The following is a 26178-nucleotide window of genomic DNA, read 5'->3' as shown; positions in this document are numbered from 1 at the left end:
ATCCTACTGAATTTAAAGTGTGTGTCCTGCTTTGAGACAGCAGTTCTTAGGCTGACCATTCCAAGCTGGGGGAAGCCTAGGAGTTGAAGTATGGAGTGGCTAGTTATGGTGGAAGTTAAATAATTTCATCATTGCTGACTCCTGTTAAATACTAAAGGGCACAAAGCTAGTGTGTGCAGTAGCAGAGGACATGCAAGTTGGGAAATTCTCCACCTCATGTCATTTCAATAGAAAGTCTGTTCTTTCAAGTTACTCAGACCTGGGTCCTGAGCCAGCAAAGCACAAACACCCCTCATTGATGGTAGATCTAGTGTGCTTTCTGATTCTTTCAGCTACCAGGTTTTCTCACAAGTATTCTTGTGCTTTCTTTACGAATGGCCAGTGAGGCTCGATGAAGCCACAAAACCACAATGACATTTTCCTTTCACTCCTTCAATAAAGCTCTGCCTTCCTTGGTGGCAGTTAATTTCCCAATGCATGAGGGCTGTTGCTATCCACGCTGATCAAATATTGGCTCATGGTTTCCATGTGATCCTCCAGCTTCATGAACTCATGTGTTATCTCTGTGATTGTAAATGCAACATAGCAGGAACTCTCAATTTCTGTTCACAGCCAAAACCTAAAATCATTGCTCAGGAAATGGCTCTTAAGCATACTAATAACAGAACTACCAGTGCTCATATAGCAACATTAAGAACACCCTGAGCTGCTGTGAAAGACTGGGAAGAGGCTGATCGACATCCTGAAGAAGAAATCTTTTTTTTGTAGACAAACATGAGCAAATTGCATCTATGCCTCAAGCTGGCAGGAGGGAGACCAGGTTGGATACAACAGGTAATTAAGATGCATTACTTAGTTTTTATATCAGGAATTGTTCGCACATTTCTTTCTGCTATATTGCAATCCCTTTACTGATGCTCAGGTAATATTTAGTTTCTGTGTCTTGGGCATGTTACAGTCTTATGGTGAAAGAAAGACTTTTAGCATCATCATCTAACAAAATGGTTTACTTTGTCCAGACTGGATAAAACGAGTCAAAAACAAGAGGTGCCACATGTTCAGTGCTTTTCTGCTGTGAAGCAGTGTTCATTTTTCAGAAGCAGATAGAACAGATGGGCTTGGTGACAGCTTGACTCAGATACACACTTTGAAACCTGTGCATTTATCTGGAGAGGAATTCATTGGTTTTGTGCAGACAATCATTTTGCATTTACACAGGTCTAAACCTTCAGTTTGTGCTCTTGCTTAGGAACAAGCACTTCAATCATAGTAACCAATTACTATGGTTATTGTGGGCCTGAGATTTTTTTATTAAAAGAAACCCTTCTACTATTTACACCAGTAGTAAATAGTGAATATCTGGAAGTAACAATCTTTTGTTGGAAATCATATATTCACTGGGATTCTCTTACATCCCAACTCTGGCACATGTTTTTTCTTTCCACATTCATTCTCCCATTCCTAAAATGAGCTGCCAGTCAACCTCACTTTATTGTTTATACTCTTCCAACAGCATGTGTCTAAACTAATGCTTTTCTTCAGCATAAAAGCAATTAAAAAACCCCAACACCCAAATACTGTATTATGAACCTAATACACCTGTATCATGGGCAATTTGTTCTAGTTTTTGCCCAGTTTATTCCAAGAAAAAAGATTGCTCAGATTTGTTTTCCTTTCAGGAGAGATAAAGTAAAAAGAGTATTAAAAAGGGGAGCCAGGATATTCTCTCATCTCCACTTGAAGATCGAATCTCTGACAGTAAAGTCTGACATGGGACTAGCAGTGATTTCTCTGCTGGCTTTTCCATCATGTTTAGTTGCCACCATTGCGATGCAAACCCATCTTTTCAACATACTTTCATTCTGAAGAGCTTAAAGCTTTCCTGTAGCATTTTATTTACCATCACACCAGTATTGTGTGTGGGTCTTTCCTCTCATTAAGATATATGATATGAAAGCAAAATGCAAAAGAGAAAAGCAAAAGAACAGCAAGAGTTGTATTCCCACAGACTTTGCAGTTTTTCTAACTATTGTCCCAACCTGCCCCCAGGGAGCTCTAGGGAATATGATGCATCTATTGCTGTTGCTCTTTTGACCTCCAACACTGATCTGTTGCCCAATAAAATATCTCTCAAATGACGGCATGGTGTCACAGCTGGTTTAGAACCTGAGAAAACCAGCTCTTTGCATAAACAGACTCCATCTTCCCTTTGTCCTTTTAAGCAATGTACCCAAGGATATCTTTTTGTGGTATTATCTGCTAACCAGGGCCCTCCTCTTTGTGCAAAGCACAATACGGAGGGTCGTTAACACAAGTGAAGGACGTCACGTAAAGTAATATCCTCTGCTCTGCCACCTATTTTATGTACTTTTGTACTTGACTGAGTAGATTAGGTAAAGTACAATAATTTATAAAAGAAGAATTTCATACAAAGACACTTATTTTCTTTTGTAGTTTCTCTGTTCTTTTCTCTGTCATGGATCTGCTCCCTCCTACTGCAGTGAAAAGGGTACATTAAAATTAATAATCTAAGATGGGATTTTCAAAACAGACTATGGCAGTGAAGGGTCCAAAAGCCACTGACATTCAGTGGGAGCTAAGTCCTTAACCTCTTTGAAAATTCTTAGCCCAAATCCATTAAAGCATACTTCAAAGAGATAATATTCACAATTCCAGGAGTAATTTTCCTAACGGCCTTTTATTCTTATTTCTGACAGGCCCTTCCTCCCTAGATCCAAGCCCCCTGTAGAGGTACAAAACCAAATTGCTTCCATGTCCCTTGGAATTCAGACCTCAGCTTTAGCTGTGGTTCTTTTGAGGCATTTGTTTTTATATTTAATGACATACAATGATTTGTGTCTAGAAGACACAAAATGGAATTCTGAAATATTTCTTTTGCATCTTTATCTTGTCTCATCTGTCATTATACCTCTTACAAATGGGTGTAACCAGGGCTTTATAAACACGCACCACTTCATCCACATATTTTGACTCCTTACTGTGAAAAGTGAATTCAAATATTGTGGGTTTTTGCTTATGGTTGCTTCTTATATTTTGACAAGAATAAGTTCATCTCCACCAGTCTACATGCCAGTTTGTCAGCCTTTCCTTCTAAAACACAGTGCTACAGCAGTTGTGGCTTGTCACATTATTTACTTCAGTCATTTATACTGATTTTTCTCCTCATACCCCTGCAATCATAGCATGAGAAGACTTCACTAATTAAATGAATCAGGTACAGAAAATGTGATCTGACCTGAATTTTTGCAATTAGTCATACAAATATCCTATCAGAAGGCAGATTTTAATTACACTGAAAGTCAAAGCATGCTGTAGTAACAAACCCTTACTGAGAATCTGCTACACTATATTGACACCTTGTGGCTGGTTCCTCATGATGCAAAGTAGTCACCCAGACTAGTGGAAATAAGAGTGAGTAAAATGTAAAACCTGTGGGGAAAATATTTTCATTTTAAATACTCACAGTTAATGGGAGTCTGATGAAGGGAGTTGATCAAGCTCCACTTTAAATCTCAGTCTGATCCCAGCCCAAATTCAAGTATATAAGTTCTTCAGTGCTGAACACAGGACCAAGACCTATACATTTACCATTTTCACTACAATTCAGATCTCTGTAGGATCCAGCCTTGAAGTGTGTACCCTGAGCTTACCTCAGACTGCCCTTCTCCAGCTGACATATTGTACTTCAGCTTCTACACTGAAGATAGTGGGATAAAGAATGAACAGCTTTTATTGCAACAGTACCTGCTGCCAAAAGAGAATGAGATTACAATTACATTTGGAGAAGGAAATACAAACTTTAAAGTGTGCATGTGAAATAACACTCTAGAAAGTTCAAACAGAATGAAGATGCAGCATGAGCAGTCTTCTTCCCAGCCTGCCCGATGGAGAGGAAATGGCACAGTGCAGGAAGCCGGTTTCAAACAGGCAGATGGGCTGTGACATAAACCCGAGACAGCTCATCTGCTCAATATGTAATCATCGTGTTTGAACCCATTTTCCGACTATCTTCCTGAGTAACACATAACTACCACGAATTCACATAGGAAAGGAACTGCTGAAATGTTAATAAAGGGAAGTATTTGAAAAGGATTCAGATAAATCAGTTACAAAGAGTGCTCTGGCCAGCAGTCAGTGAATCACTGAGCAACATTCAATGTTTTCTCAGGAAGACTAACTCCATCATATGAACCTTTTAGACAAATAATCAAATAAAAATGCTAAACCTCACAAATAAATTACCCTTCCCCAAAACCCATTAGGTCTGCTTTGGTTCATTCCTTTACAAACCTGGAGATCCTTGTATCAATCAATCCCAGTCTCAATCACATGAGACTCCAAAGTTAATTATTTCACACTTGAATCATGACTTTGGCCTTCTGTGGGCAAACACTCTTCCACGAAATAAGGGCTGGTTATCCAGTTTTTGAGAATGAGGGAACTGGATATCAGAGAGTCCCTCCTTTCCCCTGCTTGTTTTCTCCTTGGAATAATGAGATGAGGCTGCTTGGATGCCCTGCTGCTGCCCTGGCAGAGGGGTCCAAGTGATCCACAGCTGGAAAGGGCATTCACAACAGGATCTGGGGTGATCCTCTGGTATCTGGGGACTTTGGACAAGAATGCTTGAGTTGGGGGGCTGCCTACACTGACGGCAGCCAGTTCCAAAGTCAAGGATATGAAAGGGAGCAAGAAAAGGGTGGGAAGGATGCCTGGGTTGACTTGGTCTGCACCCATTTCTATCTCTGTCCAGAATTCCACAATAATTGTTTTGAGGTTTGGACCGGTTAAGGGTTATTACTTTCCCATGTCTGTTTAATTTTATTAATTAAGATGTGGTCCCTGTCGGTCTTTTGGCCACATGGAAGTTTACAGTGACACAATTCCATGAGGATGTAGTTAGGAGTTGAGTGATCTGTGGTTCTGCCCATGGGTGAGCTTCCAGAAAAGACAAGATCTGCTGGATAAGCCCTGCCCCTTACTGTGGATCTCAGCCAAGTAGCCTCAGCTTAATGACAGTCATTAACATTAAACGACCTGCAAAATTTTGTTAGTTCAAATTCCAGTAGAGTTAAATGATGATTCTTTTAAAAGAATTGCAGTAATCTATTCATTGCCATGAAACCAGATATAATTAAAGAAATTCCTCCAGCAGTAACTCAATTACATATATTTTTGTTCTAAGCTGACTTTTTAAAGATTCTTTAAGTGAACAATAATTTACTCACTACAAAACTGTAGCTCAATGCAATAAAAAGTATCCTTTTGTATCCTATGCCATGAAAGGAACTACTAGAGAAGAAACCAGTCTTTGTGGAGAGGTATAAAGGCAGCATGTCCGAAACAAAACCTGAAACCTTGTGTCACTACTTTTGGACATAAATGATTGTGAACTTCTCTCACCTCTCCATACATACCTATTCCCAATATTCAGAAAAGGAAGACAGCTGAAATTACAGAGCCTTTGCCCTCTGAGTTAAAGGAGGAGTGGTGTTTGGAGGAAGGTGGAAAAGGCGTGGAAAATATTCTTGGGAAGTCAAGTATCCTGAAGTACAGCAAAAAGCTGCAGCTGCTCTCCAGAGCAGTGAGGACACTGCACATTCCAGTAGCAGGATTCTTTCCTAGTGATATGTACAACCTGCTGCATTACAGAGCAACCCAGAGCTGTGGCCATTCCATGTGTTCTTTGCATTAAATGCAGTTTTCTGTCTTAGTAAGCTCTTCAATAGAATTCTTCTTTCAACATACTCAGACCTCTTCACCATGGCACACTATTCCCAGCAACCACTTTGCACAAATGCATTGTGGTTTGGAGACTGTGATAAATTCACTTACATACATATGAGCTGTCCTATGCCTGTTGCCCTCAGCAACTATGAAATTTCCCAGTGATTTTAGTTTTTAAATTTACTAAGCTGGAACAACCAAGGAATATATTCCAGACCACACACAAAGTCTGCGTTAGGGAAGGTATATCAAGCTAATGCTCTAAACACAACCAAGGCTCACTTTTTCTTTCTTACTCTTCTCTAGAAAGAACCTATGAAATCTTTTCACTCCCTTTTAAATCCCTGCCTTCCCACCCTTTGGAATCCTGCCCAAATCCCTTCCTGCCTACCACATATTCTCACATCCCCTCAGCTCTGCTCTCCAGATAACTATAGAACTGAGCACGGCGTCTGCCTGGATGACAGCCATCAACCCAGCCCTCTCTGCTCTGTGGTTTACACAGCTCTTGCAATGAATACATACTGACTCATGAAAATGATAACAGATGTGAAAAAATTACAGCTTTACCACCTGTTGCTAGTGTAATGGATTTAATTACTGGCAGACAGCTTGAATTATTTTGAGGTCTTTTAAAAAAGGAAGATTTCTTTCTCCCCCGTGGGAGATCCTTGTTGAGAAAATTGTGGTTCCATAAAGGCAATTCACTACAGGGGACAACCCTGCACCACAAAACCCTCTGGTTTCTTACAGATTCCTCCCTGCCAGGAATTTTCCCTTGCACCATTCTCTGATGTGTTAATTATTTCTTTGCCTAAATGACCTCAGTTATATACTTTCAAACTGTCCTTAAACTGACCATAATTTCAGCAGTTGCTTTGCTCACCATGCTGGTGTTCACTCTTATACTGACTGGTGCTTTTGCTACCTTCATTCACAAAAAAGAGAAAGAGCAGTAAAACTCAAGCCATACTCACTCCAGGTACTCATTTGTCACTGTTGTCCAGAGGGATGGTGAGAAAAACGACACAGAATTCAAGTCCAGGATCAAATGTGATTATTTAATTAATTACAAACTCATTCATATAACTTGGTTCGCAATAGAAAAATTACATGATTGGCCCATTGGTCAACCACCCATCAAAGTGACTGGCTGAAAGGAATAGTTACCATTCTCAAAATACTATTCTCAATGAACCAAAACAATATCCACAGTATGCCACAACAACCTGTACCTGCAAAATAGTTTACAAAATAGCAAACCATTTCTCAGCTAGTTTGCATGAGAACGGAGACTTTCACAGGAGGCTGGAAAAACTGGAAAAATTTCTCTGCTAGCTTTTTTAGCATCTACACTCATTGCAACTGGAAAGATAACTGCAAATACATCCTGTGTGAGCATTTTTTCATTCCAGCTCTGACCTTGTTCAGTAAAATCGTTTCTGCTCAACATCTGTATGGGCATCTGAAGATTTCTGTATTGCTACTGATAAATGTGAGACAATGGATTAAATTAAGCGCTAGCATGTTTGAATTAGGTTGTATCTTCAGTATGTGCTTGAGGCTGGGAAAGTGGGAAAGAATATCCTAATTTATAGCATGATGTCTGCTGAGTGGTCACCGAGTTCAAGAGGTTAAACTGAGCTTCTTGATTATGGATTGACCTTGTAGTATCCAGACAGAGAAGGCAGAGGGCAAGCAGGAAAAGGAAGATCTTGTTCTATGCCCTCTATTTTCTGGTGGGGGAACTTGATCTAAGATCTGGACCTGTTTGGAGAAAATTTTGACTGCGTCCTTTGCGATCTGCATCGACTGGAAATCAGTGTGGGCATCATAGTTCTTCTCTGGTCAGGAAAAAAACTAATAAGGCAACCCCTGCATCCACAAGAAACTGCTTTCTGCATGCTGTAACACAAAGGTTCAAGGAGAAAACAGCCAACATGAGACAGAGCGCTGTAGGTACATTTGTCATACTGAAAAGTACCACTGTGTAAACAATCGGTTTCAAGACACCACTAGAGATACACTGTCAATTTAAAATATACCTGCTTAGTTAAGCGAGAGCTGTTGGAAGAGCACCTGTGACCCCAGAGACAAGGAGAAAGGAAAACAAGGAACCAGCAAGAAGGTAGCACTAAGGGCCTTATCTTAGCAAGCAACAAAAGCAGGTAAAGTACATGTTGAATCACAACACATATGCTGCTGAATTGTTGCCAGATAAGGGCTAGAAGAAAGAGAGAAAGTAAAACCAAATGTAAGAAAAGGAATAGAAAGGCATGATGTAAAGAAGATATAGTCTGCCTCTCACTTTTCTCTCACTTTTTCTCTCCAATCCACATTTTCTGCTTAGAGTGGTGCACTTAATTTTCTTTACCATCATTGTCAGCTACAGTGGGAGGTCATTTGTGCCATCATTATCAACATTGTCATATTGACTGCAGTCTGCAGCTCAGATTTTGCTTGTCTTTTGCCTAGTAAGCTCTTCCCAGTCCTATTTTTTGTCATTATAGGACCATCAGTAGTTGTTTTGGGTAGTTAAAAAAAATGAAGAAGAAAAACGAGAGAGAGAGAGAGAGAGAGAATAAAAGAAATATAGAAGAAAAAAGGCTTCTTGAAATTCAGCTGTCTGCTCTTCAGGAAGCTGATTACTCCACCTGAAATGAGATATCAGGGGTTGCTTAGCAATAGAAAGATGGCATCCTACCTGTCAGATGGCCCTTTTCAGATTATTTCCTAGATAAGTACAATAATTGGAGGGAAGCATCTTTTGTGGCTGGCTGCCCCCTTGCAATGTCTAGGTTAACACAAGGAGAAATGCTGTGCTTCAGCTACTGTGCTGCAGCTGCTGGCATCTGTTTTCTGGGGAATTAGAATATAACAGTACATGATACTGCTTTACCTAGCATTATTTTCAGCTAACATTATTTTTAAAATATTATTTTTAGTCCTATAAAGACATATTTAGGAATAACTGCCATCTGTCCAGACGTAACAATAAAGAAAATAAATGTTTCACTAATGATCAGGAACTAAAGTTACTTCTTCTTGTGAAAGAGTGGTTATTAAAAGGCTGATTTCCCCAAACAAGAACATATAATACAACAAAAATTATAATGGAAAAACCTACACATGAGCACGTGTCTATGTGTGTGTTTAGGAATTTTTATAATTCCGAGAGGTGCCTGCTCATCATTTTGCTGTCACTGTTACAGCCTCCTTAATTTTATTTATTTTTCTCCTCGTTGTTATCGCAGGGAAAGAGCACAAAAGCTCCTTCCCAGACCTGCATTTCTGCGTGCGGCCATGCAGTGGCACAGGAGACCAGGAATCTGTAGAATGTGGTGATTCTGAGGCAGGAACTGCTCAGGTGCGCGGGGTGGGAGCCTGACAGAAGAACGCTCACGTAGCTGAAGGCTCGGGCTGATGCCGGAGCAGCCGGCGGTGCCGCCCGATGGAGCCGGGGCTCGCTGCGGCGGGCACCGCCCGTGCGTCCCCGCCGGGGCAGGAGCAGAGCGGGGAAAACGCTGCCCTTCCTCTCTTTGTTTCTCTCCCTCTGCGCAGAGCTGGAAAGGCAGCATTATTTGGGGCACACTCTGCTCCAGCTCTTGTATGAGTTATCTACCCTCGGCTGCTGAATCCCGAGTGCTGACCCCCGGCAGGGCCGGAGCTCACACGGACGCGTCTGCCCGGCTGGCATGGCTGAATGCTTCTGCTGGGGTGCTCCCTGCTGGGCTGGTGCCACTCTGCGACAGTTCTGGCAGGCCTGCAAAGCCCAGTGCCTGCTCTGGGAAATGGCAGTCGTTTCTTTCCTTGCCTGGGAAAGGCTCAGGGTGCTCCGTGTACTGCATTTACCAGTTTTGTGGGTATTGCCTCTCTCTATTGACCAGGCTCCTGGACCCAGAACACCCATTTCACACCTGGTAAGGAGAAGATATCCACAGGTCCCTATTGTTCATCCTTGGTACACAGTGAAACCATCCTCAGGACGGATCTTCATCAGCTGTCAGAGAAATGAAAAAGCTGTTTCATTCAGTTGAGGAGGGCTGTGTGATGAGGGCTGTGTCCCTTCCTGACATTCTGCAGCAATACTGTGGCTGCAGAATCCTCAGTGCACCAGGACAGCACTGCTGAGGTCCCTGTAAATATATAAATGGAAGATGGGTCCATTTTGTGCAGCCCATGCTGGGATGGTCATGCTTTCTGTAATCTAAGGGATATTACGCCTCATTCTTGGATCATTTCTACTAAAGGAACCATTTCTTCCCTGGCAGCAGGGAGGAGGGGGAAGAGTCTGCATGAGAATACTTAATGGCTTTGGCTGGATTTTATTTCAGGCTTTTAGATCTCCTCAGGGTGAATGAAACAGGTTCAATTTTAGAATTAACTTTTGGTTTTGAAATAGAGCTTTCTTCCCATTTTCCTAACACTAAAATTTAGAAGGGTCCTAAAACTGCGAGTCAAAGTCAAAGGGAAAAAAAAGCTGAAAAGAAGCATTGAATTCTGACCCCTTCCATTGCCAACATCATCCCTCCTGCCTCTTCCTTCAAGCAAGAGGGGACAACCAGGATTTATTCTGAAGGCACAGACACATCATCTGTAGAGCACAGTAATAAAGTGTCTAGGCTTTGGAGCTATTTATTCTGGTACAAAGACTGATAAAAGGTGTAACTAAACAATTAGCTGATTCAATTTACCCCTAATGATAACCTCAATGCGAGGAACTTCATTCCTCTACAATTAAACCCTTGTGCTCAGAGACACCACACACATCCCGTCCTGCGTAGCCGGTCACGACACACAGATAAGGACACACGGATCCTCCAGGTGGCGATACAGCCGTATTTTCCTTCCCCCCCCCTCCGAATTAAACAGAAAAGCTGCTTAGATTCTGGAGAGCAAGAGCTTATGATTTATCTGTCAATATGGCATTTCTTTACATTATTTATTTATAGTGACAACTATTCAGTGTGTGTGTATATATATCCATGTATATACATCTATTTAAAACATATGTCTTTGTGTATATACATAGATATACCCACATCTACTTCCCACTGTAGCTGTGCAAGCTACATTTCTGCATTCTGCTCTGCCTCAGCTGAACTCTGCTGCAGATGAAGGAGGAAGATGTCCTGATGAGAAGGAATGAAGAGGGATGACAGCAGTTTAACTTCTAATTAATTAATCCATCATGATTGACTTCTGACATTGAAGCAGTTGTGTTTAGTCTCTGCTGAGTGTCAGATCCAAAGACAGCTGCAGTCAGTGTTGCAAAGGAGAATGATCCAGACTGGGTGCTCCAATGGAGATGGTGCCCCACTGTTTTGGCAGTGGGGACTCCTGTGGGTGCAGAGGGTGAGCTCACTGTTCTCCATGCTGGTTTCTGCCCAGCTTCAGAGTGGGAAAGCAGGGAGATAGGCTAAAGGGAAATCAGGCTGCGACACAAAATTAAAAGGAGGCTTCTCTTTGCCTCTTGATACTTGTGAAATATAAAAGTTTGAGCTGAAAGCAGGTGTAGCACTACTGGGAAATGCAAAATTTAAATCAAGTTGTTCCTTTGCAGTGAACAGTTTTTCTTGGCTGTACTCACACTGAGGTGGATCAGGAAATTTTTCCAATGCATTCTAGTTTCTATAGCACTGTAAGATACATCAGCTGCAGTTTAGATTTGGAAAAAAATGAATGACTGACAAAGCACTATTATTATTATGAGTTTACTTCTTCCCGTGAACCAAAGTGGCATAGTTAACAGCATGCATGTTTGCCTCAGGATGCCATTTGGACTCTGACATGCCTCCTGGCTGGCTGTTACCCACAGCACACTGGGGTTTACATTTGCTTTTCTGAATCTTAGATTTCTGCAGACACCCCAGAAATGTTCTGATTCACTGTCCCTGTGGCACTTCCTGGCCAGTGAGCAGCCAACACAAGACACTTGTGGTAGAATATGGCATTTGCTTTCATGAATTAATAAATTGTATAGCTGACCTAATATCTTTGAATATTGAAGTGGAATTTCAGCTTGAACATAAAATGTAAATCAATGGTTGAAGAAAATATTCCAAAATAGCACCACGGAAACCAGAGGAAATGAATTCATGTATAATTCAAACAGTTTAGCTAGGAGCAACTGTTCTATTTTAATACTACGAATGTTTCTAAATCAAAACCAGGTTCTGATGTTTGATTTCTTTTTCTTTGAGCCTGTTTTTTGTTGTAGATATGAATGGTAATTAAAAACAACAGTGAATTATGAAGCTATTAAAATCTGTGATTAAAAATTAAATAATGGAAGTTCTGTGGTTTATGTTACTGAGCTCCTAAGGCACATTTAAAGCAAACTCACTAAGAAATTCATGCTACTTCCATGTCAGCCATTTTATTCAATACAAACCTCATTTACTGCAGAGATCTTACCAGGTTCCAGTTAATACTCAGTTAAAAATCTAGTTTATAGTATGGGTCAATATATTAACTTCTGAGCCCTATGTTATTAGTGGCCTCAGGTGGAAAACTATTTTAGAGCTTGCTAAAGATGAGTATTTTATCTCGTAGAAGGAAAAGCAATGTGTTTGGGGTGGGCTCTTCAAAGTCAGAGGTTATTTTTATGAGAAGTGGCACAGTCCATTTATGCAGCCCTTTTTGTGAGCCTGGTAGTGCCACTTGCCTGACTCTCATGGACTCAAAACTCAGTGCACATAAGAACTGATAAGATGCAGTGCCTGGTGGAGCTGGACTCGCTCTTAGGGATGCAGAGCAATCAACGCACCCATCTTTCCTCAGCACACCATTACTATAGTTTATATATTACATATATAAACAAGGGTTAGTACTACAGTTAATGGCCTCTGCCCAAGCACGTTGTTTGTTCCAGCTTGGTTTGAGGCTCCTGCCTTGGTAGCCCAGAATGTTCATGGGTTATGAACTGGATTTAACAACAGGATCTAATAGAAGGGAGTAATTAAATACCTAATTGCTGTTGCTTAAGTGCTTTGAAACACTCCCATGTTTCAAATTTATGTAAACCACCTGGGAGAGAGCCCTAGGCTCACAGTGGATTTCTTCAGGTTTTAAATAAAAACTTTAGACATGAAGTTCCCACAGTGTTTCATTATTTTAATTGATGCAATTACTGTGAGAAACAATATCATTAGCCCACTTTCTGTTATTTATTTATAAAAAAATTCAGGTGCAGCACAACGATATTTTTCTTAGGCCTTGACATGATCCATCAATAAAGAAAGATGATTTAAATTACTCAGCAGCCTGGAGACGAGGGCTGTTACTACATATTATCTCACCTCAACAGGCAAGCACATAATTTTCTATACATTGATACAAATTACATGGATATTTTTTGAAATGCCATGATGCAGAAAGAAAGAATATATTTGTTGTGGTATTTTTTTTTCTGTGAATCTAGAAAATAAGATTCAAAAAAATGCATGCTCTCTTTTGGCTAACACTGAAACCCTAAAGGACAAGTTTATAAACTGCTGGAAAGCATTCTGCATCAGAGTAATTCAATCAATGCACAGAGGCCTTTTTCTCACCTTTAATGAATTACAAAAAAGAGAAACATAAACTCAGATTTTTGCACTGTCACTGCTCCCCACTGGGACAGACAGGCTGTAGAGATACTGATGGCATGAAGGGACCACCATTCAGCTGGCACCAAATGAACAAGACAACTACAGGAGCAGAAAACCTGCTTTATCACCTACAACCTTCTCCCTCACCCACCACAAAACAACAACTCCAAAGGACTGGCTTCTCTGGCATGGGTTGCAAATTATCACTGTCACAATTACTTTACTCCCTTTTCCTTCTTTACACTTTAAAAACAAAATGAGATCAGTCTGCAAGCAGATAATGAAACCTAGATGAGGAGATGGCCTCACGGAGAATAGAATGGGTACCCATGCTGATGTTGTAGGGATTGAAATTTATTATACTTTATGAGGCATAATCACTACATGTCTCTCTCATCAAGGAATATTTTATCTCAGAGTGCTGTGCAGCTGATGTCTTGAGGTTTTCAGATAAACATCTATTAAAAGGAGAAGCTAACAGGTCAAACTGCACCTTACTGCAGAAGAGAAAGCATCAAGGTTCAACAATAAATTTGAGGATATATACTGACCCAGGCAAGAAATTGGTGAAAATCAAAGTCAGATCAAGATAAAAAAAGAGAACCATGGCTTACTCCGTGTGTCTTCTAGCTCACACGTCATCCAGCTCCTGTCCACGGGCACCTTGAGATGGGGAAATAAGATTTGTTAACACAGAGGAGTGGCTGGAGTTTTTAAAATAAAGAATCATTTGTTGTAAAGCACTGCTACCCTTCCTTTAACAAAGCACTCACTTTGCTGTGGCTGCTGCTTACTACATGAAAGATAATCCACCCATTACTCTGTTTACCTGTTCATCAAACTTCTCATCCAGCTGGTGTTTCATCTACAAGCAGTTTGAAGCAAGCATGACATCTTTGGATCATGTACTTTGAAAAGATCCCATTGCTGTGAAGTCCAGGTGCCCAAAGGAAATGTTTATGCTAAAATAAAATGTAGTGACAAAACATAGGCATGCAGTTACAAAATGTTAAGGACAAATGCAACAGTCTGAACTGTTTCCTTCTGACTTCCTGGCTTTGATGGTCCTGACTGCACCAATCTCTGGGAGATTGCTTGGCTGGAACTGAGAGCTGACCCAGAGCAAGTCACCAGTAGCTCTGTAGGGGTTTGCCCTGCATAGATTCAAGATACTGAAACAATAGATAACCCTTTTATTTTATTTTCTTTAAGTCAGAGTCTTGGACATTCAAAATCTCAAGCTGCTGCATTAAAGTCCTGCTATAGGATTTGCCTAGATATATCCTTAATTATAGTACCTTACTGACTCCACACTGATGCAGCTTCCTGAATGCATTTGCACTGACAAATTGGAGTTGTAACAGATACCTTGGAATGTGGGAAGTTAAAAAAAAAAAAAAAAAGGCAGTAGGGAGGCAACATGTAAGCAGAGAAATATCTCTTTTATAATGCATGTAGTGCTTGGAGTTTTAGCCCAGAGAGGCAAAGTGATGGAGGAGGAGATGGAGAGATCAATACTTCTTTACATTGTCTACTAGATGCTGAATCTGTCAGGAGGTGACCAAACCATAGCTAGAAAAGAAAACGCAATATTCTCATAGTTATGCTTATCTAAAAGGATTGTGAATACTAAGATAGGAATTAAAAATGCTCCCAAAAAATATATTGTTGAAAGTCTGAAGCCTGCACCAACCCTGACGATACATGGTATTGCTTTTACTGTTATTTCTAATAATATTACTGGAGAAGTAAAGACTCTAAAATGATACTAATGAGAAATAATAGCAGAGGTTGTAGGTCCAGAGGTACTGCTCTCATATAGGGTTTGTGCTGCACAGCTAAAAAAGTACCAGAAGTTTTTCTAAAAGCATTGATTTGATTATTGTTTCATTTTGCTCACAATATCATACCTTTTTGGTTTTTTAAAGAATATTTTTTTCCTCTTGTTAATTCTCCTAGTTTTCCTGTCCTCACCTCTTGTTTATTGACAGGTTTTGCTCTAATCTAATTCAACTGAGCTGTTCTGTGTCCACTCATACCCTCAATTACCTTGCATGACATGCCCTTGGTAGCAAAGCATCTTTGCCTACTACAACTCTACTGTTGCACTTTCTTTGCCTGTCACTGCCATAGTTTGCTTTCTGCTTAAAGTATCAGTTCAGTTCTTCACCTGAGCAAACCTTAATGGATTTGGTGATAGTCTGCTCCTCTCCAGGCATGTGAGACCTGCAGAAGTAAGGCTTGATAACATTCCCTTGGTTTTTTTCATAGTGTCTGAGCAGAAATAAAGCACAGGGATAGAGGATCATGCATTTGCTCAAAAATAATTCCTGATAAAGTAAAGTTAAGGAAAATTTATTGCCTTTCATTTATAAATGGAGGTTCTGTTGTCCTGACTTCGGGAGCGTTGATGTCCCACACAAGTTACTCTACTGTTGTGACTTTCAGTAGCAGCAAACTGACTTTGTGCTGAGAGACACTGAGATTATCAGGTAGATGCTGCTGGATAACTGGAAATTCTGTCAAATGCTGGCCACACTGTGCAAATCTTTCTAAATCACGTTCACATTAACCTTAACACTACCTGTAGCAACATCCTGCTGATCTGGGCTTCAACAGCTCCTGTACAGGTGTTTTTGCAGACTGCTTTCTCTAACCTGACTGTTAATAGTTACAGAGTGGGAATATTTGTCAGCTTACCAACTCTTTTGACAATCTGGATAAGAAACAATATTATAAATAAGGCAGCTTCCATGATTAAGTATCCAGATTATACAGTCCTTATTCAGCCAAATCTTTATAACCAGTGAGTAAACATATTCCATAAGAAAACCTGGCTGAGGAAGCATTGCAAAGCTAGGTCAAGCAGCTCCACTCTGAAGGGTACTTCATGATGAGGAGCATTGTAGCAACCCTCTCAAAAAGCTATAGTTGTCTAGATGTCAATTTATCAGCTAGTGCCACTCTTTGTTTTTATTATAGCTACAGATATAGCTGTCTAATACCTAAGGGTAGCCTATAAAACTTATATTTTTTGAAGGTAAGACTTGTAGAACTTATTCATACCTGGTAAAGACTAATTCAAATACAGTTCATGGGTGTTTTGTTGTGTTGGACATGACCATTAAAATAGCATGTATGTCATCAGTAGCCAAGTTAGTAAAATGCAGCAAGGGAGAGAAAAGAAAATTAATTTCTAGAACTTTGAGAGTGGCTTGTGCTCTGCTTCCCTCCTGAGATTTTCAGCCTCTCAAAGAGCTGGTTTAACACCCTGCAGGTCCTGTCTTCTCCTTAATGGAAATGCTTCAGTCACATTTTATGTTCCCTTTGAAAAATCAGACATCTTTAAGAATACTATCTCTGAAAATATAGAAAACTCTATTTCGCTATTAAGTACTTTATGGAGATTAATAATCCAGTTAATACAAGTGCCTGTAGCTATTCCTGTCAGACAGGATCATTTTAATCCTCTCTTTGAATCCCCTGTATTTAGCTAGTTAGTTGTGGTAAGCATGAATTCCAACAGAAATATCACTCACAGCACTCAGTATTTTCAGGTGTGTTGTATTCTTGTTAGAGTCTATGGGACCTGTGTGACAGCATTAGTACCTAAACTGCCAGACTGAGACATTGCAAAACAAACCTCCAATTAGCTTGAGGAAAAATAGAGTAACAGATCTTCTCTAGGGTAGATACATTTGCTTCATATCTAAGAAAGGCATGCTTCAGTTATCTTATCAGGGCTTAACAGCTCTGCCCCTGCCTCAAATTTGTTGTTGACATTGTAGCCATAACAAGGCAGAGGATGACCTGTTGTTCATACAGGAGAAGGAAAAGGAGTTAATTTTGTTATGGAGAACACAATGTACCACAGGTATGGTACAAATATGTAGCATTTAGCTCACAAATTTGCTGAGCTATCACCTATTCCAACTGAGCATTCAAGGCTGCTACCTGAGAGGTCTCTGAGAAAATTTAATAGTATGAGAGGAAAAAAGAGTATGCAGGACCTCATGGTTTGTTTTGTAAGAATGAAAAAGAGGAAGAGGAATTCAGCTCAGAGTAAAGCCCTTGTTTGCAGACCTGTTAGGGAGCACATCTGACTGTGGCTGAGCACTGCTCCGTATCCCAAGGGTGCGAACATTGATCCTGTCCACTTGTAAGGCAATTTCACACACACACAGAAACTGCTGGTAACAGCACCTTAACACTGGCTTCACCCTGGCTGCAAGGGTGATCTTCCACAGGCGCCCCAATCACCCAGCAACAGGAGCAATGGGACAGGGCTGCTTTTATAGACACTAAAAGATAACACAGCACAGGCTTTACATTAGCTATCAACAAAATTGTTTTGCTCATTTATCTTCTGCTCTTTTTTTACCTTCTTACAGTGAACTGAATTCTAATTCCAGTTTTTATTCAAATTGCTTTTAGATTCAGCATTTTGAAATGCTCTTCTGTGTTCAGCACTGCCCTCCTGCCTAAGCAGCCATTCCCCACCTCCCCTGTGTCTCTAATGTTTAGAGCAAGCAAGAATGTCCTCTCTTAGCCTCTCTTGTAGCAGACTACACAAGCTAAGCTTATCACAAGCTTTGTGCCAAATCAGCTCTCCCTCTCCAGGTGATCTCAGAAACACTGTTCACCTGTTTCAGTTTATACCCACTGAATTTGTTCTCTAACATGAATTGTCAGAAATGCATGGTGAACACCAGTATATCTGAAGGGGTTTGAATCACAGAACAACAGGTTAGAAGGGACCTCAAGGATCATCTGGTCCAACCTTTCTTGGGAGAAGCACTGTCTAGACAAGATGGTCCAGCAGCCAGTCAAGGCAAATCTTAAAAGTGTCCAGTGTTGGGGGATCTGTCATTTCCCTGGGGAGATTATTCCAAGAGTTAATTGTTCTCACTGTGAAAAATTTTCCTTACATCTCCAGCTTTGTAGTCACTTTTTAAATACAGGAACGTGGTGCACACAAATAGTTCCCTATCCCTGGTATCCTTCCCCATGTTATGTTCAGAAATGCTGAAAGGTAAATACAGATGTTTGAAGGAATCTGAAAGATATACTGACTATCTCAGCATATATCAACCTGATGCTAAAGAGCATCTGGAAGAAAGGCTGTGAGAGAAAATTGCCTTAGAAATGCTGACCAAAATCCTTGTCTACTGTTCCATCTCTACACTGCAGATTTATATCAGGTTTTATATTGCCACTGGATTTACAGGGCCAGGGTCTTGCACAGAACCAGATGATTGTTGTGGGTTCCAACCCAAACCATTTTGTGATTCTATGATACAATATTGGGTGGGGTTTAAATTATAAATACAGATGTAGCACCAAAATTTATGTCAAAGTTCTCTTCTCTGTAACTGAAGGGCTTGGATTAACCCTTTACTTCTGCTGCTCCCTGCTCTGCCAGACACATATGGGCTCTGTTCAGGAAGGTGTAGTACTCAGTCCTCATATAATTGACAGCAAACATAAATACCAAAATAAGTTTTAAAATATTTTCTAGGTAGCTCTTGCATTCTCTCCCTTGCACAGCACCTACTGAGCTGTGACCAACAGCCATGCTAGAGAAACAATATTTTAAAATTTCTTTTACCAGCATGTCTAACAGTTTGACTGCAGAGCCTCAGCCCCTATAACTAGTATCTCTGCTGTCACTTCAGTGATTTGAAAAGGACTTTTACCTGCTGCAAAGCTAGATTTGTTACATGATGACTTGACAAAAATCTGAATTTTTATTTCAATGTTTATGTAAAATTATCTTTCAAAATTCACATATCACACAACAAAAGACAGCAAGAACAGAAAAGGAAATGCATAATTTCTTTAGAAATAAACAAAACTTTTAAAATTAGCATTACTGTCAAGAAAATTGTTACTCTGTGGCAGTAAGTACTACTTCTTTCCCTAGAAGGTACTCTTAAAGTCCTGTGTTATGGTTATAGCATTTCCCTTTCCACTTTCTCAGCTGCTCAATATCCAGAACATCATGAGATATAGGCATCCTGCAAAATGGCTGTTGCTGTGGAGACCTCATATATATAATTGAGGAAAAAATAGCTGAATAAGCTTTCATTTACAAACTGACAAAAGGTGATTTGACAGCCTTAACCTGAGGATAGCTTTCTTTTCTTCTCCTTCCTTTATACCTCCTATTTCAGTTTTGTTATCTATTCACAAAACAAATGTTTCCACTTAATTTTCTATCCTGTTTCTTTCTGTATTTGAACAGGAAATGTTTTTAGGAAATCCAGAATGAGGACTTAACACTTGAGATGGGAATGGTGGCCATTCTGTATTTCTTTTTACAGTAGTACTAATGTTCGAATGGGCTCATTTTTGCTTTGACCAGGATAAATCAGTACCCTGAGCACATATATTATGCAATATTATGACTGCAGAAAAAAGTCTATATATCTCAGCTGTGAGCAATTATTCTCCCTTGCAAATGCCTTCAGTGTCTAGGGCCCACCTGACGAGTTTGAGATAAGTGAATACACTGCTTTTTAAAGATACCCCAAACAACTATTTCTCATTTACACATAGATGAGATAGAACAGCTGGGTTGAAGTTAAATGGGGTTCTTTAAAAGTCACAGCTCCAGCCTATTTGTCTTTGGGGAAGAGAAGTCTCTGCACATTTAACTTTTGCAAGAGCAGTTGTGCAAATCAACCAGAACCATCACCTTTGTTTACACTTTAATGAGTTTAAATTCTTTTTAAACCTGAGCTGATCCAACCCTCTCATTTGCATTTCTTTCTTCCAGAAAAGCTCCATATCTTCCCTAAGTAATCTCTAGAAACCAAAACGATGTTTCTTGCAGAGATTTCAGAAGAAATTCTGTTTCCTGGCAACCTCTACACATGAGGATAGGCAGAGTTCTGCTTCTCCCCTAACCAACATTGTTCCCTCCTAGAACACCTGATAATTGCAGCACATCTGGGGCAGGAGAGAAACTTCAGCAGAGTTCTGGTCTGGACTGTAAACCCCCCAACACGGCACATGGCAAGTTAATCCAGCCCTGACTTAGCCTCTGGATAGATGGCTAATAGGGTAAAGTCATGGCTCAGCCATATGGTGGAGCCTATTTGCCATATGTTCTACCATATGCTTTAATACTGCTCGTAAATTTCCTTAATAAATTAATGAAAAATTAAAGGGGTACCCTGCTATATCTAAAGACAGATTTGATCAGTGGATTGGCTGTTTTGCCTCACTGCTATTTTCAGTTCCTGGATAATTTTATTCCAAAACTATCAGTAATTCTAAATAATAAAATAGCAGTATTTGTACAACCATGTAAATCTGAGATCACTGAATTTGCGTGTACTTACAAATACTCAAATACACCTAAAAGGAATTCACAGGTGTCACAAAAGTGGAATATTCACTTGGCAGATCCTGAATGCCTGAGAGACTTCTAACGTTTGTTCAGTTCCTCTGTGATCTCTTTATTTGATTTTGAATGATCTGTTTAGTTGCTTAACATTTAATAGAGTAAAAATTCTATGAATTCTATGAAAATTCTATGAATTTTTACTAATATACATTGTATCAGAGGATGGTTCATATCTTTTAAAAGGGATTTTGTGTCTTGGAAACAATCAAATTTCTAGATGAAGTCAATGACAATTCCAGAACCGGTTCCTCAAGGTAGAGGAAGCCACAGCAAGTACTGAAATCAGTAGAGAGCCCTAGAGGCAAGTGTGAGGATGTAGAAGAGATGTTGAAAGCCTTCACTTGGCTTTACTCATTAAGAACTCTGTAACTTAGTGAATTTGCAGGTTGCTTTGGTGCTGTATCAATGACAATAAAGTTTTAAATTCCTAGAAAATGAGTATCAATGTATCCTGATAGCTGCACCCTTGGAGTGACTGTAATGATTAAAAAAACATTGACTTATCCACCAAAATCTGGTCCTTACATGAGACAATCAGTCTGGGAAAGGGAAAAAAGGTCGCAACATGGGAACCTGACCGAGGAAAACCAGGCTTGAGGGATACCACATGCTGAGACTCCCCAGTCACAAAAAATATTCACAGAATGGAACTGTGCTTACCTGTTTTCCAGGGATTTTGAGAGCTGCATACATTCACTGTGCATTCACACTGTTGTGTTGAATATTCCATTAGATTCTGCTGTATTCCCTCATGATGGGCTGGAAAGAGTGGTTCTTTTTCATTGTTCTGTGTTTCTGGTTTTTTCAAAAGCAATCCACAACTCAAGCAAGTGGGAATAATGCCTCCCACTGTACAGTCATGGGAACTGTTGATGCACACAGACAAGCATTGGCATAAAGGATAATAAATATAAATAAACTGTGAATTGAATAAAAGGCATACATCAGCTGTTCTGCATGGATCTCATGAGCAGCTTCATTTATCTTTCATGAAGGGTCCCTGGTGTCCAAGTAGGTTCATCCATATCCACGAGAGCTTGAACCACATTGTGCAAATACTGAAGGTTCATGCTGTGGTTCTCCTGTGATTCCCCAGAGCAGAGACACTCCGAGTGAGGCTGTGAAAAAAAAAAAGTTTAAAAGTAAGTCTGACTTCTAGTAGTGTTTCAGGTAGATTTATGGGGTGGGGAAAATGTTGTTGGGGTTTTTTTTATTTTTATCAGATTAAACCCAAGAAATTAAATTCTCTAAATCTATTATAGTATTATGGTATCACTTTTTACAAACATAGATTTTTTTAGCAAGAGTAATCCTTTTTGTTTGATAACTTGTCAATTCTAGGGAATCTGAGGGAAAAGAATGAATAATATTTGGGTAGTTTACCCCCTGAATGTAATCTGCAGTTTTGTAGAAAAAGAGAATAAATAGAGACTGTATGTTCTGCTGCTCAAATTCTTCTCCATGGTCTTCACTTTGCCCTTACCCTGGGCTCTGGGCAGTTGGCTCAGGGAGACAGATGCTGAGCTGGCATTTCCTCCACCTAAAACTTGATTTTGATTTGCTTTTTAAAATATGCATACCAAAAACTGTACAAACTACAAAAAAGAAAAGGCAACTAAAAATTCTCAGCTTCAAATAACAATGTTAATTTTTAATTAAGACAAATATTTATGATCTAGCAGACAGTTTTAGAGAACTGAAGTTACAGATCTATTTCTGGATTCCTATTTTAGGTCTCAATGCCAGATATTAAGTACTTTGCTTTGTTTGCTCAATTTAGATAGTCTTGCTGGCTTCAAATGAGCCTACTCCTATGTTTAAATCCCTGGATGAATAAGCCCCTTAATCTGGCCATATTAAACAAATTGCATTATGTATAAGGAAACTCCCAGGACTTTTACTGATATCTCTTGTGGAAATATTTGAGTTATCTCAATGTCAATAAGACCAACAGCTTAAAACCTGTGAAAGACACAAAGCTTTACAGAGCAACCAAAGTTAATTTAAACTGCAAATACGATAATAAGCTGGAATAAGAGTTTCAAAAGATTACTTATCGATATAAGTCTTAGGCATCTTTGATTTTCCTGTAAATTTGAAACTGATATCTGCATTAATAGTTTTGCAGTATTTTATGTCACCAGAATAAATTAGTTTTAATGAACTGACACTGTTTTCAAAAGGTCTTTGGCAGTGTGCAAGCAGACATTTTGTGCAGACTTTTAGCATTTTTTTTTAATTTATGTTTTTTAAGATATCATGAGTTGTCTGCACCGTGCCATGAATTGTAGGGTTTGGCTACACTGTTAATCTGGAAGCCATCCATTTCATCTGTCTGTGGTATGGGGCAAAACCCCATTCATGAAAGCCCTAGAATAATTTTTATCTGATGTCAATGAGGACAGCTTAGTTTTAGAAAAATTGTTCCATTTTATAAGAGGCCTGGCCCAAGAAAGCATGAGAACATAAGCCATGTTTTTGTTCAGCTTTACATAGTTCCACTTATTTCAGTCCTTTGACAAGAAACTGAGTGACAATTATTACACATATTATAATTGCAGAAACTCAATTTCCTTAACTCCTTAAAAGCTGAAAAAAAAGCTATTCTAAATCAAAGGATTTTACTCTTGGGCTTGTCAAAACTTCATGAATAATACAGATTCACAGAAGTCTTGTTTGAAAATGTCACCGTCTTCTTATCATCACTGAATTTTGGAACTGGAATAATTTATTATTCTTACTTTATTGTATTTTTTTCATTCTTAGAAGAGTAAGGGGTAAGGAAATGGTGTTTACACCTGATTAGGTTTTCCTTGGTTTTGGTATCACGTCCTTATCACAGTGTCTAGATGCTCAGTAAATGATGTATTTACCCTGTGTGCAGAAGAGCACAAATGTATTGCCCCAATCCAGGCCCTGAACACACCCTGTGTTTGGATAAAGGCACGAGCTCCCAGGTGCTGCTTCTATCAGCCCCTGCAATGGAAACTGTTCACCCCAAATTAATCTGTTTTGCTCAGGAAGTGACTTGGATAATAAGGCTCAGGAGCAGACCCAGAGAACACAGCATCAACCCTGGGACTATTTGCTGCTACAGGAATTAAAACAAGGTGAATTCAGCATGATGTTTCACAAAGATCCAGATTTACCCCACTGCCTCCAATGCAGAGTTCTAACAGCATAACCTGCTAAAAAATCCCCAAACCAACAAACCAATAGCAGCAATAATACTTCATTCAATTAAGATAGCTCCTGCCCTTTTCTTGCTGGAAATTCCTCCTCTTCATCTGATTTTCATTGAATTTTGCATTTAAAAATAACAAAGTCTAGATAATAGAGAGACATATACATGTCTTCAAAAGGAATTATTTATAGTGACCCCCTGAAGATTACACCAACATTATATATTCCTTCTATACATAGCACCATGTGTTTCTTGCTCTATATTTTCCTAGTGATATTTTTCAGTAGAGAATATGTTCAATATATAGGCAAGAATTCAGAAATCCATATTTAGAAATGTATAGCCAAAGCCTTCATATTTTCTTGAAGCTGTATGGCTTAACAGTATCTCCACAGGTGGAATATTAATGTTTTCAAATGAATTAATTCATAAAAAGACCAGTGACTTAAAAAAACCCAAAACATAAACACCTGCATCATCAAACTATATTGCCATATTAACGTTCAACTGTGCAACAGAGCTGGGTGATGAGCTGTAAACCCATGAGGAATGATAGCTAGAAATGTGCTTCAGCTTCAGTTTCCATTATTCTTGGCTTTAATATGTGTGTGTGGTTGGGGTTTAGGCTCATTTCTATTCCCCTTGTTTTGAGAGAGAGTCAGAACAGTAGGAAAAGCAAACAAATAGTTTAAACTGTAGCATTCAAAAATTGCTATGAAATAAAATTCAGATATTAAGACCAAAATGGGAAAGGCTCTTTTTTTTTTGGTATGCTATCTTCTACTGGGTTTCATTTTTCCAAAAGAAGAAAACTCATAAAGAAATGAACTACAGAACTACATTCGGGCTTGAAAACTATTACAGAACTTTGAGCTGCATATACTTATGGCATAGAGTGGAATAGAGCATCAAGGTTGTAATCATAGCTATTTAATATGATCAATATCTTTTGACTGAATTCAAGGGAAAGCCAGCTACCAAACTAAGGTATTGTATCACCAAAAGTCTAATCTAACCCATCTTTCCTTGTTTGCAAACTCTGCCATTACATACGTTTTTTAAACACAATTTTCTAAGGCTGGATATCTGTTTAAGGTCAAGGATACCACTTCTGCTAACTGAACATTTCAAAATATGTAACAAGTGGATTTTCTTGCAGTGCCTGGCCTTGGAATGGGGCAATTTATTAGCATTTCTTTTCACTAGACAATTAACTGAAGCCAGATAATTGAGTTATTTCTCTTCAGTAAGGTTAACTTCAGTAAAAGACCATACAGTGAAGTAACACAAAGGTGGTACTTATTATGGTATAATAATGGTAATTATTTATGTCTCTTGTGACTATTCAAGTGCTACATCTCTACAGTAAAATTGCTATTATATACTCTTTAATTGCTAGAGGAATGGCCAGTGCTTTATGGAAATGATAGAAGAGGAGCAGTAGGAGACGGGAGAGGGTTAAAGACATTAAATTAGTGTCTGTCTTTGGCTAGTCATGGGAACAGCTGATGGTGCTGATTCAGGATCCATCGTGCCCCATAGCAGCCACTTCACAAGGAAAATGTCACCACAGCACTTACATTAATGGCTTTTGAGCACAGAAAGACCTCAGTTAGGAGGCTCTGAAACATCACTCAAGGTAACCTGTCAGTAAAGAGAAATTCATGCTACCAAACTACTATAATTTTGTATCTCCAAAGGTGCTTCCAAAACTTTCAGTACTCTATTAATTTGGTTTTGTTATTGGTACATGTGCTGCATGGTTTTCATTGATCTCTCATGAAAATGTTCCTTTTGAGGCAGTTGTATTCCATCACAACTCGGGAACAATGGACCACAGCAGCACATTGAATCTCAATCTCCAAAACAGTGGAAAAGAACAAATTAACAAAAATAGGTTCCATCTATCTCTTTTCCCTACAATTCTGTAAACTACCAAACATAAGCCATTGTTGACTTTTGCTAACATCAGTGTGGAATCCTAATGAGTAAAATCTAAGTGAGATAAAATGGAGTTACATATTTACCATTGGGGCAATAATTTCCAGTAGCAGTTTGGCAGCCATGTGTGTAATGCAGAATACTTCTGCAATAGAAAAAAGCACTACAATCCTTTCTTTAGCTGCAGTAAGATTTGACTGGAGCTGTAAAAGCTTCAGGAGAAGAGGAGAACCTCTAAGTTTGAAGAGTAGAGAAGCTTGTAAACATGTATTTCTAATGCAAGGTGGTTGACAGCCCTGTGTGAG

Source organism: Coloeus monedula (assembly GCF_965178545.1).
Source record: "Coloeus monedula genome assembly, chromosome: 10".
Lineage (NCBI taxonomy): Eukaryota > Metazoa > Chordata > Aves > Passeriformes > Corvidae > Coloeus > Coloeus monedula.
Note: the sequence above shows the minus strand (reverse complement) of the source record.